Here is an 11,355-nt window from a genome sequence, read left to right on the forward strand (position 1 = left end):
CTCTTTTATTGGCATTGCGCACAGTGAAAGAAACTAGCAAGTATCAGTTTGTTACATCTAAAACAATCAGAATTGTACTTAAAATCAGTTGCTAGATTTAATTTTTAGAGCACGTTATTAATTAAAAAGGGTTCGCAATCCACAGCATTCAGTTTTCAGAAACTTTTCAAACTACTGCCGTTTTTCACATGTAATACAACCACATAAACAACCTGCACACATAACTCACTACACACAGCACTACAAGGAAAGCAATGCTCAAGGGAGTCGTACGGTTTAGACACTTAAAGAACACGCCACATATGTACAATTAGGTAGATTATAATAAACCAATCAGTCTCAACAAAAGAACCTGTGCAGAGGTAGCTTACACACCTCCCCGCTTCTGGACATCTTCAGTAAGGTAGCATTCAAGAGGTCTGCATCCCTAACCCTAAGCGGACATGACAGAGCAGTCTCACTCTGTTCTTGTGGCTTCTACAGTGATGCCAACGTCACCTAGTACACTGTACCTACACCCACGGCCATCAAATCGATTCCGACTCACGGTGGCCCCGCGGGACCGGGTAGGGCTGTGCCTGAGGGTTTCCGAGACTGTACCTCTTTATGGGAGTAGCAAGCCCTGTCTTTCTCCCTTTGAGTGGCTGATAGTTTCAAACTGGCGACCTTGCAGTTAGTAGCCCCGCACATCGTGACTCCTGCTACAAAATACTATGGTATATTAAATATTCCTAAGAATCCAAAACCAACCAATATGCCATTAAGAAAAGAAAGCAGTGAGCAAGGTGGAAAATGGAATCCATTCGTGGCATTTTAAAACTTAATGTTTCCTCAACTTATTACCCCCAAAGTAAAACTAACTGAATACACATTATCAGTTCTCATTTAAGTTAGCTTTCTGATACCAAAGAAAGACACCATTTAATCCAGCAGTTCTCAACCTGTGGGGTGCGACACCTTTGGGGGCCGAACGACCGTTTCACAGGGGTTGCCCGATTCTTAACAGCAGCAAAATTACAGTTATGAAGTAGCAACGAAAATAATTTAATGGTTGGGAGTGACCCAACATGGGTCACGGCATCAGGAAGGTTGAGAACCACTGATTTAATCACTCATTTATTGTTTAGGATTTACTGTATATACTTGTGTATAAGTCGACCCAAATTATCAACCAAGGCACCTAATTTTACCACAAAAACTGTATTAAAAAATGTGCTGAAAAACTCAGCTTATACGCGAGCATATTCGGTAAGTGGGTATTCTATCGCAAGTACTGAAAATTCATCTTGGCTGACTGATTAAGCCTATACAGGATACAGGCGCCCTGGTTGGCTTAGTGGGTTGTGTTATACCTTGGGCTGCTCACAAGGCCAACAGTTCAAACCTGGTAGGTACCCCTTGGAAGAAAAATGAGGCTTTCTGCTCCCATGAATATTTATAGCCTTGGAAACCGATAGGTCATTATGAGTTAGAATCAACTCAAATGCTGTGAGCTTAATGTTTTGAAGAAGCCCCGGTGGTTATCGTGGCTTGCACATTGGACTGCTTACCCTCAAGTCAGGAGTTACAAGCTTCCCAACCACTCTGCGGGGGAAAGATGAGGCTTTCTACTATAAAGATGTATCGCCTCAGAGACTGAATGGGGCAGTTCCAACTTTGTCCTGCAGGGCCCCTGTGAATCCAAACCAACTTGATGGCAGTGGGACACAAGATACACTTAGCAGCCTTATGAATAAGCAATGGAGTAGACAAGGTAGAGTCCATAATTTATTATCTGTGTGAACTTAGACAAACCACACAATCCTGGGAGAATCCGTTTCCTCCTCTGCACAGGAGGCCAATGATGCCGGCTTTGCAGGGTTATAGGAAGGGTGAAGAAAGATGTCTCTGGAACACGATCAAGGTGCCAGGCACAGAAGTGGTGCTAATGGGAACCAGTGCAGTCACTGTCACTATCACTGAAAGGAGTGATTTCTCTCATAAAGACATGATGTGCAGGCAACTGTCAAATCATTTGATATGTCTAGATTGAAATACTTTGCAATAAATGAATTCAGCTAAAAATTCGTAAAATTAAGTTTGAAACTAGTTTAATCTTTAACTTTGGAAAATAACAACACTGCCACCAAGTCAATTTCGACTCAGAGATCATACAGGACAGAGCAGACCTGCGCAGACCTGCTCCCTGGGGTTGCTAAAGCTGTCAAGGTTTACAGGGCAAAGGGCCTTATCTTTGTCTCGTGGTATGGCTGGTGGTTCAAATTACTGACCGAAGACCACTGCAGTCTGCTCTGTCACTGGAGTGCCACCTCTGAGATGTGGCAGTATAATTTACAAACAACCCGTGGTTCTCCATATCATGCAAGTCCCTTTATTAATTTCACTACAATTACTAATATTGGTGATTTTACACAATTTAGAAAAACAGGCAATCCAAGTGCCAAGAGTACCCCAGCCTAATCTATCTAAAACTGTACCACTCGGTTCACCATACTACCTGTGCTGTCTTAATGCTGTTTTACTTCTCTGGGTTCTAACATCCATTGTAATGACTACACAGGACTCAGAAGAATTCACGATTAACACTAACTGATGGAAATATCTTATATACCTATCCCTATGGACATGTGTCAAGTTGACATGTGAACAAAACCAGACATTTTCTTTAACAACTTATTTTACTGTGTCACCCAAGTGCTGGGTGGCTAACTGCAAGGTCAGCAGTGCAATCCACTGGGGGAGAAGAGCATGTCCCTCTGCTCCTATGAAAAGGCAGTCTTGGGAACTCTGTACAGGGTTGCTGGCAGTGGAGGGCGTGAGGTGGGGGGAAGGAGGTTGGTGCTTTGATTTGTGACCACAAAGCAGGGACATCTCCTCCCCCAAAGGCTCCTGCAGCCACCCCCAGTGCGGGACCCTGTGTGCAGACCCACCCCAAGCTCCTTTCTGGAGGACTGTAATGCCTGCTCTCCCGACCACCCATGATCCTGACCACTAGGGCAGTGCCTCAGAGAAAGGGGTCAAGCTCTCCATTTGTGGAGCGGAGTTTCTCACTGCCAAACTGAGCGTGTGGATTTCAATGTGGCCCTCACTACACACCACCCCCGCTAGTCACTGCTCAACTTGATGGTGCTCCCTCCCTGACAGTCACACCACCTCTCCAACCCCGCCACCACACACACTTGAGTAACCTCGCAAGATTACCCCATTCACCTTCATTCTTTAGAAGGTAAATTCCCCAAGAGTCAGAACGCGATTCATTTGAGTTCGGTCGTAACTCCTGCACACAGAACACACACAGGAATCCAGGTCAAACACTGGGAGGGTTGGGGAAACCACCAGACACGTTACCACGTCTCTGACAGGCTCACAGCCTGTGGTCTGCAGAATGCACTCCTCGCTTCTCTCTTTTCTAAATAAGGCCTCTCCGGCCCAGAAGTTCTTTCGCCCCCTCTAAAATTCAGTAATGCTTATTGATTAGATGATTAGTTTAACAGTTTGTATCGCTGCTGCTGCTTACTGCCTCAGAGCAAGCTCCCAGATGGATCTCTGACCTTCCTAAACTATGGCGGTGGTTAGTTACCATCGAGTTGGTACTGACGCATAGCAACCTAATACACAACAAAATGAAACACTGCCCTGTCCTGTGCCACCCTCTCAATTGCCCCTAAGCTTGAGCCCACTGTTGTAGCCACTGTGTCAATCCAGGTCCTTGAGGACCTTCCTCCTTTGCACCATCCCTATACTTTTTACCAAGCATGATGTCCTTTTCTCCAGGGACTGGGCTTTCCTGGCAACATGCCCAAAGTATGTCAGAAGCTTCACTACCCTTGTCTCTAAGGAGCACTCTGGAAAAAGCCATGCGTTTGAATCCTAGTGCTGGAGAACACTGAAAAGTCCCTTGACGGCTAAAAAGACACAGATCTGTTTTGGAGGAAAACTGACTAACCACCATAGCTTTCTCCTGCCGAGTGGCTTGGTGGCTTTGGTGGCTTTGAAGCACCGACCTTTGGGTTTGCAGTCCATTGCTTACCCCACTGAGGCACCTTTGGAGAAGCAGTTATTACAAATCTGTCCAGCTTCAAGAAACGTGCATGTTCTTCACAATACTGAGGTTTTTCACTGGAACAATTTTAGATTGGGGTCTTTACAGCCAGGTACAACACTGCCTGTGTAAAGCGTAACTGTTCTGCAGTGCCTAAAAGCCACCTAGGCTAAGTACTAGAATCCAGTTGATAGTCTCAGAGACAACTGAAGATCGTTATAAAAGAATTATCTGGGCCTATTAAGTGGCCTTACAGAACTAAGCTCCTTACAGTTCATTACTGGTCATAAACTTTTGTCTTCTTCACTGTTGGATTATCAGCTAACACATTTCTTGTTACGACACTTAATTCTTCTCTTTCCCTAGTTCTTTCCTAATGTGTGGGAGTCGATCAAATGGTTAGAAACAGGCCTAGGCGAAGTACAAACAGCCATCGAATATGGCTCTGGCACAGGGGGGGAGGAAAGGAGCAAAAGCAGCACTTGGGTTGAGCTCCAAGGGTGTTCATTTTATATATATACTGATTATTTAAAGGGACCACAAGCTAACCAGCTCCTCTGTAAGAACCAGGTAACTGCCAGCCATATCACCATGTGGCCCTCACGTGATCACACCCTAGACCTCAACCAGTCTTGACAACCACCTCAGGGCTGGCTGAGTAGTATAAAAGCAAGCACCACGCCGCCACTGCAGTTCACATGTGTCTCTGTGATGGGGGATGGCCGCAGACAAGTTCGCTCAGTCACAGGCTTGTCTTGGTCTTGTTCGGTGCCTTCAAAAAGGGATGCCAAGATGGTGCTTATCCAAGCTGATCTCTCCATCGGGCTTTCAAGCGATATTGACGCTTCTCCAAAGGTGCCTCAGTGGGGTAAGCAATGGACTGCGAACCCAAAGGTCGGTGCTTCAAAGCCACCAAAGCCACCAAGCCACTCGGCAGGAGAAAGCTATGGTGGTTAGTCAGTTTTCCTCCAAAATGATATGAAGGAATGAAGCCCAGCTGGAACAAGTTTCAGATTTACCAGTCTGATCCAAAGAGAAATGTCCAATCAAAACAGTGGCTTCCGCGAGAGAGGGACTGCTGGGCCAGTTAATTTCAAGGCAGAGAGGTCAGCTGACAGGGTTTTGACAGGCAACTGCTTTGTTTTTCAATTTCAAAGGAAGTAATATCTTGATAAATTTTTTCAAAGGACACAGGACAATCATGAGGGCTTATTATAAATAAGTTTTAAGAAAATTAAAAACCACAGCGGCGAGGAAAAGACCGTGAAAGTTGCACCAAAGGTTTTGTTTGTTCCATCACAACCATGCGCTCGCTCATTCTTCAAGGGCGGCAAGGGTTGCCCTACCAAAACTTCATTAGAAACCTGACCCTACCCACCCAACAGCTCCTTCACACCCCTTCCTGCTCCCCAAACTCAAAGAGCAGCATTTCCCAAAGGGGAGAAATGGGGGAGAGGGGTGTGCAGGACACAAAAGAAAACCCCTATACTTTATCCTGGACTGTAAGCTACAGTACCAAAGGTATTCGTTGTCAGGCGTACTAAGTAGATTCCCCCTGAAGAGGGCAGAAAGCCAAAAAGGGTTGGGGCCCTACGATTTAAAGTGAACAGGATTTGACTACCTCCTCAAGGACACCAACACTTGCCCTGTGCCAGGGGATAAACTGAAGACCACAGAATTCTTCAGGGAAGGGCTCAACAACTCCCTGCCGTCCAGTCGACGCCCACTCAGAGCGACCCTGTAGGGCAGGGTAGAACTGCCAGTGAGTTTCCAAGACTGGAACTCTTCACGGGAGCAGAAGTCCCAGCTTCCTCCTGAGGAGCGGCTGGTGGTTTCAAACTGCAGACCTTGTGGATCGAAGCCCAAGTGTGTAACCACTACTCCACCAGGACACAACCTTCAGGAAAGCACAGAACTAGATGGAGCATACATTAAAATACAATAGCTTCGCATTTTGATATTTTTGTTTTATAATAAAGAATTCTGTACTTTAGCAATTCTTTGACTTACCTTCATCCAGACAATTGTTGACACCATGGCACTCATTTACACAGACAGCTATGGAAACTGAGCCCCAGGAGGTGACCTGAGGTAAAAACCTGTGGGGTCCTGTGTTTTACATTCCATTCCATTTCATGTGTATGAAATCAGTGTTGGCTTCTCACGTGGAACAAATTTCAGGGAAAGCTCAAGAGAGACCAGGCAAGCATTCTGCTTATATCATCGGCATTTTAAAATACCGTCGGCAAGTTGGGCTGCTATCCACAAGGTCAGCAGTTTGAAACCCACCAGCCAATCCACAGAAGAAAGATGAGGTTTTCTACTCCTGTAGAGAATGACAGTTTCAGACACCCACAGGGGGCAGTTCTACCGTCCTAGAGGGTCACTATGAATCTCAATGACAGTGAGATTTGGTTTTTGGTTTTGTGTACTTAGTACATACACACAAAGTTGACCTCTCGTTTCCACAGTAACCAACTGGAAACAGACAGATGATAAGCATTAAGTTCCCAAGTCACGACCTTCCCTCTTACAGATGCACAGACCTGCCCGCCACACACTGTGGGCAGATACAGTGACCAGCCCCTCAGTGGGAGAACAGCAAGGCTGGACAGCCTGGGAAACCCGACAGCAGTGGTTCTCAATACTGCTCCTCGTGTGTGGTGACCCCCACCCATAACATTATCTTCTCTGCCACTTCATCACTGTCATTTTGCTACTGTTAGGAATCGGGCGACCCCTGTGAAAGGGTCGTTCGACCCACAGGTTGAGAACCGCTGCCCCACAAAGTCGCTGAGTTGAAATTGCCGTGAGGACAGGGGGCCCAGTTTGCAATGACTGGAACCCGTCATTGCTGTTAGGTGCCATCGAATTGGTTGCGGCTCAGTGACCCTAAGCAAAACAACGAAACACTGTCCGATCCACCCTCACGATTGTTTCCATGTCGGAGCCCGCTGCTGCAGCACTGTGTCACTCCATCTCGAGGGCCGTCTGTCTGCTGGCCACTGCCCTCCATACTTCACCAGACATGATGTGCTTCTCCTGACATGTCCAAAGCATGTCAGATAAAAAAAAGTCTTGCCATCTTTGCCTCTAAGGAGCACTCTGGCTGTACTTTCTCTAAGACAAACTTGTTTGTCCTTTTGGCAGTCCATGATATTTCAATATTCTTCGCCACAATTCAAATGTATTGATTCTTCTTCAGTCTTCCTTATTCCGTGTCCAACTTGCATATGCATTGGCGGCATTTGAAAACACACTGGCTTGGGTCATGCAAATCAAGCCCTACCTCACACCACCCTTCTCATGAGCACCTTCACTTGACGCAGCTTAGAAACCTGCAGCTTGGAAAGCTGCACTCCAAGTTCGGAGCCTTATTTTAAAGTGGGGCTAAAAGAACTGTATGCACCCAGCATAGTGCCTTGCCTACAAATTGAACTGAAAGACATACTTAGGAACAGGCCTCATTCATAACTCCGTGACCACCTATACTGCTAAATTTGGCCTCCCCGTGTTACTTTATGGATTAGAATCTGCTTATGATTCACTTTAAAATAATCTGAAACATCCAGCACTAAAAACCATCCCTTCCTAGCCACTGAAAAGTTTCCTTTGTCCCTCTCAGGTTCACTCTGATTACAGAGCTTGCTGCTCAGTCATGTGAAGAGTAAGATGAATTACAAAACTGAGCATCCAAAACAAGTCGAATGTGTGCTCAGTTATCTGCAGGTTCTGCATTCACTGACTTACCGGTAGATTGAAAATGGGGGAGTACAGTGAACCCTCGCCACTTCGCGCTTCGACTTCCGCGGCTTCACTCTATCGCGGTTTTTGCGTAACAGCGCATGCTCTGTCATTACTGCCACTGATTGGCTCATACTGTACACGCTTCTGTCTGCATCGCTACGTATCGGAGCTACGTATCAGGTGCATTTTTGCTTTTGTACAGTGTACTGTAATTGTTTGCGATTTTTAAGAAATTTTATCTAAGCCCTATGATGGCTCCTAAACGAGCTGCTTCTTCTAAGCCTTCTGACAATAAAAATAAGCACCAGAGGAAGATGCCCACCATCCAGGAAAAGGTAAAACTTTTGGATATGATCAAAGATGGCAAGAAAATCGTGGAGGTTGCACGCCATTTCGACTTGAATGAGTCTTCCGTTCGCTCCATCCGTTGTACTTCATAATATAATAAATAATAAATGATAATTGTAACGTCCAAAATGTTTTACTGCATTTTCCCTTTTTCGTTTAATAAATCGGGTAATACGAGTGTAATGGTGACTAAAGGGTGTTTTTTCATGTCCTCTATGCTCTAACTACGAAAATATTTGATTTACAAATAAGGAATCCTACTTTGCGGAATTTCATTTATCACGGTAGGGTCTAGAACCGATTAACCGCGATAAATGAGGGTTCACTGTAATTATGCGGCCCAAAAAAAAAATCCCCCAGAGGCTAAGAGACTATGAGCCTACATCTATCTATATAGCATTTGCTTTGAATTTGGCACACGGAGTAATCTAGAGGTTATTTAAAGCGGGAGGGAAGAAGGGCTAGACTATATGCAAATACCACTCCAGGGCATTCCAATCCCTCAAATGCATGTGAATACTGGCTGGACAAGGAAGCCCAAAAATGAGTCGATGCATTTGCTATGGTGCTGGCACAGAATATCAAAAGTACTAGGGAGCGCGGAAAGAACAAACAGGCCTATCTTGAAAGAAGTACAGTACAGAGAGCCCCGTAGGGGCAAGCATGGTGAGACACATCCTTTGGACGTCATGCTCAGTGGAGAAGCAGGACAAGAGGAAGGCCCTCGATGAGACGGACCGACACCACGGCTGCAACAATGGGCTCACACACGACAACTGGGAGGATGGTGCGGCGTTCTGTTGAACACAGGGCACGATGAATCAGAAGCGACACTTAACAACTTCATGTTATATAAGGGACTCGATTCCCCCACAAACTTTGGAATCCGAAGGAGGCTCTGGAGCCAGGTCCCTAGGAAACCAGGGAACGGCTATCAATTTGAATTCAAAAATGTCCATGTGGCAAAACAGCATGCTCCCTGGGCAGAGGCAATGTGAACTCTACTCACACAGCACCATGTTCTTTTCCTTCATTACATCTGTGTGAGGCTTTGCTTGCCAGTCAAGGGAAGTACATTTACTGTGAGCTTACACATGCCAACCAACTAGGTCTGGCCAGCTACTTTTTAGAGTACCTGTCTCCCCCACTAAACGACTGACAGGCGTCAGGAGAACAGTTACTGCCGCTTTGTTGCACAGCCCTGGGCTGTCCAACCTACCAGAGCTCCTGGCTCAGTCGTTGCAGGACTGTTGAGTCAACGTTGAGTCACACAGGGGTCCCCATGGCCGAATGGAATTGCCCAACAGGGTTTCCACGGCTGTCATCTAGATAGCCTGGTCTTTCTCTTGTACAGCTGCTGAGTGGGTGCCAACCACTGATATTCAGGTTAACAAATGACCACCTAACTGTGTACCACCAGCAGTCCCTGGTGAACAGAAAGGGCCTAATAGATATGATATGAACAAACGGAACGAACGAACGAACGAGAAGAGGCTGCTTTACATGCAAAGAAATCAGTGCTTCTTATTGCCCAGGACGCTCCCGATCCACCAGAGATCTAATGAATTCTGAAAGGCACCACATGCAATACACAGCTGTAGGCATAGCAGCTGTCATGCAAGGAGATGAGGCCCAGACTATGAAGAATTAAGTCCTTTGTCTCTCCCCTGCCTCAGAACCGAAACCAAGTCAGGGCCACTGTCAATCTACCTGACAGTTGTCTGTCTTCAACATCTGGCTTGCAGAAATACGTATGCCATCGCTGCTGAGTAAAATTTATGTTGACTAACTTCCTGACATCACTGCATGGCAAGATGCGTTTTTAATGTCTGAGGTCACACATAAGTACTAAAGAGCCCAGGCAAGACCAAACGGTCAACGTTTCAGGTCACTGTGAGCCAGAAATTAGCCTTCACGCAATGTTTAATTTAAAAAGAAACTATCTGACTCAGTAAACTTTCCAAATGTTCGTTCATACCAGACATGTCTTACCATTAAGCTGTTCAAAACAAGACTACATGTTCCAAAAATGAGCTTCCGAAGTCTTTTCATTAAAAACCAGGATTCCGTGGGTTCTATTCTGTCCTGGGCAGTTATAAAACAAGTGGAGAACAAATACTAACTAACTCTTCAGCTCAATACAAAACCTGAATCTCCTGGGCAGCTATAAAAATAAATATGCACAAGTCATATCATGAATAAAACGAAGTTCAGTTTTGCTCAGCTCAACTAAGTCAACAGAAAACAAAGGGACAAATAAAATATAAGAGCAAGAGTGTAATGGAAGTATGCAGAACAGAAAAGCCTTAAAGTGAAATTGCTGTTAAGGTATGCAAATGTATGAGTTAGTGACTGTGCATAGCAGGGGACTAAAGACCCAGGCCCCACCCCCCTACTCCCAGTGCCCTGATAGAATCACCTGGAAAGGCAGGGTGTCTGCAGACACTATTAAATAAAGGAACTATCTGAATTAGGTGGAGACTTTGCAAACACTACGGCCCTAAGCCAATACTGATTTTCAACATTACAATTTTTAAAAACGGAATATTAGACCTGGGACTACTCTAGGCCCTGATCATCTGGTTCAAGATCAAACCAGCTTAAAATGACCTAATGTAGCAGTTAACATGCCTTTTTTGAACAGGTATTTTGTATGAGGCCTGCAAACTATCTCTAGAGTAAGTTAGTTGTGTTTATGCTAGGCTGTGAAATACAAGTGTAGTAGAAAACAGAATAAATCTGTCTACAAATTGTTGACAGTTTTTCAAAATCAAGTTTCTGTTGTGGCTTTTTTACAGTAAGCTTCACACAACTCGCTTGCTGTTTTGAATATAAAGTTTGGGTGACTACAACAGCATACTTGTGAAAGGCTAAAAGATACAAAATAGTAACTTGAATTCGTATTATTAAGGCACTGCCATACCCTTCCCTTTGGCATATGTTTAAACTGAGCCCTAAGAAAGCTTCCCAAATTCCGATTAAAATTCTTGGTTAAAAAAAAATCCCAACAACGTGTCAGTATGCCAGCCGGAAATAGGATCCACGCAACCAAACTGCTCTCCGAACAGAAACGACCGCCCCTCTCTTTTCTAAGTGTGGCCACATTCTAGCTTTTGTTTGAAAATGCCAGGAAATAAAACAAAACCAGTATCGCAACGGAATCGAAGACGACAAAAGTGGCGTGCACTTTCAAACTTCCATTTTGTTCAATGGCGAGA

At 45.1% G+C, this 11,355-nt stretch overlaps 1 protein-coding gene across 3 annotated transcripts in view; it reads right to left on the reverse strand.

Moving 5' to 3' along the window:
* PRDM2 (PR/SET domain 2) overlaps nucleotides 1–11,355 on the reverse strand; it is an 88,475-nt gene that overhangs the window by 30,718 nt on the left and 46,402 nt on the right. The window lies entirely within an intron of this gene.

This window comes from Echinops telfairi, unplaced genomic scaffold (genome assembly GCF_000313985.2).
Source record: "Echinops telfairi isolate 266 unplaced genomic scaffold, ASM31398v2 ScPeMD7_7457;HRSCAF=8495, whole genome shotgun sequence".
NCBI lineage: Eukaryota > Metazoa > Chordata > Mammalia > Afrosoricida > Tenrecidae > Echinops > Echinops telfairi.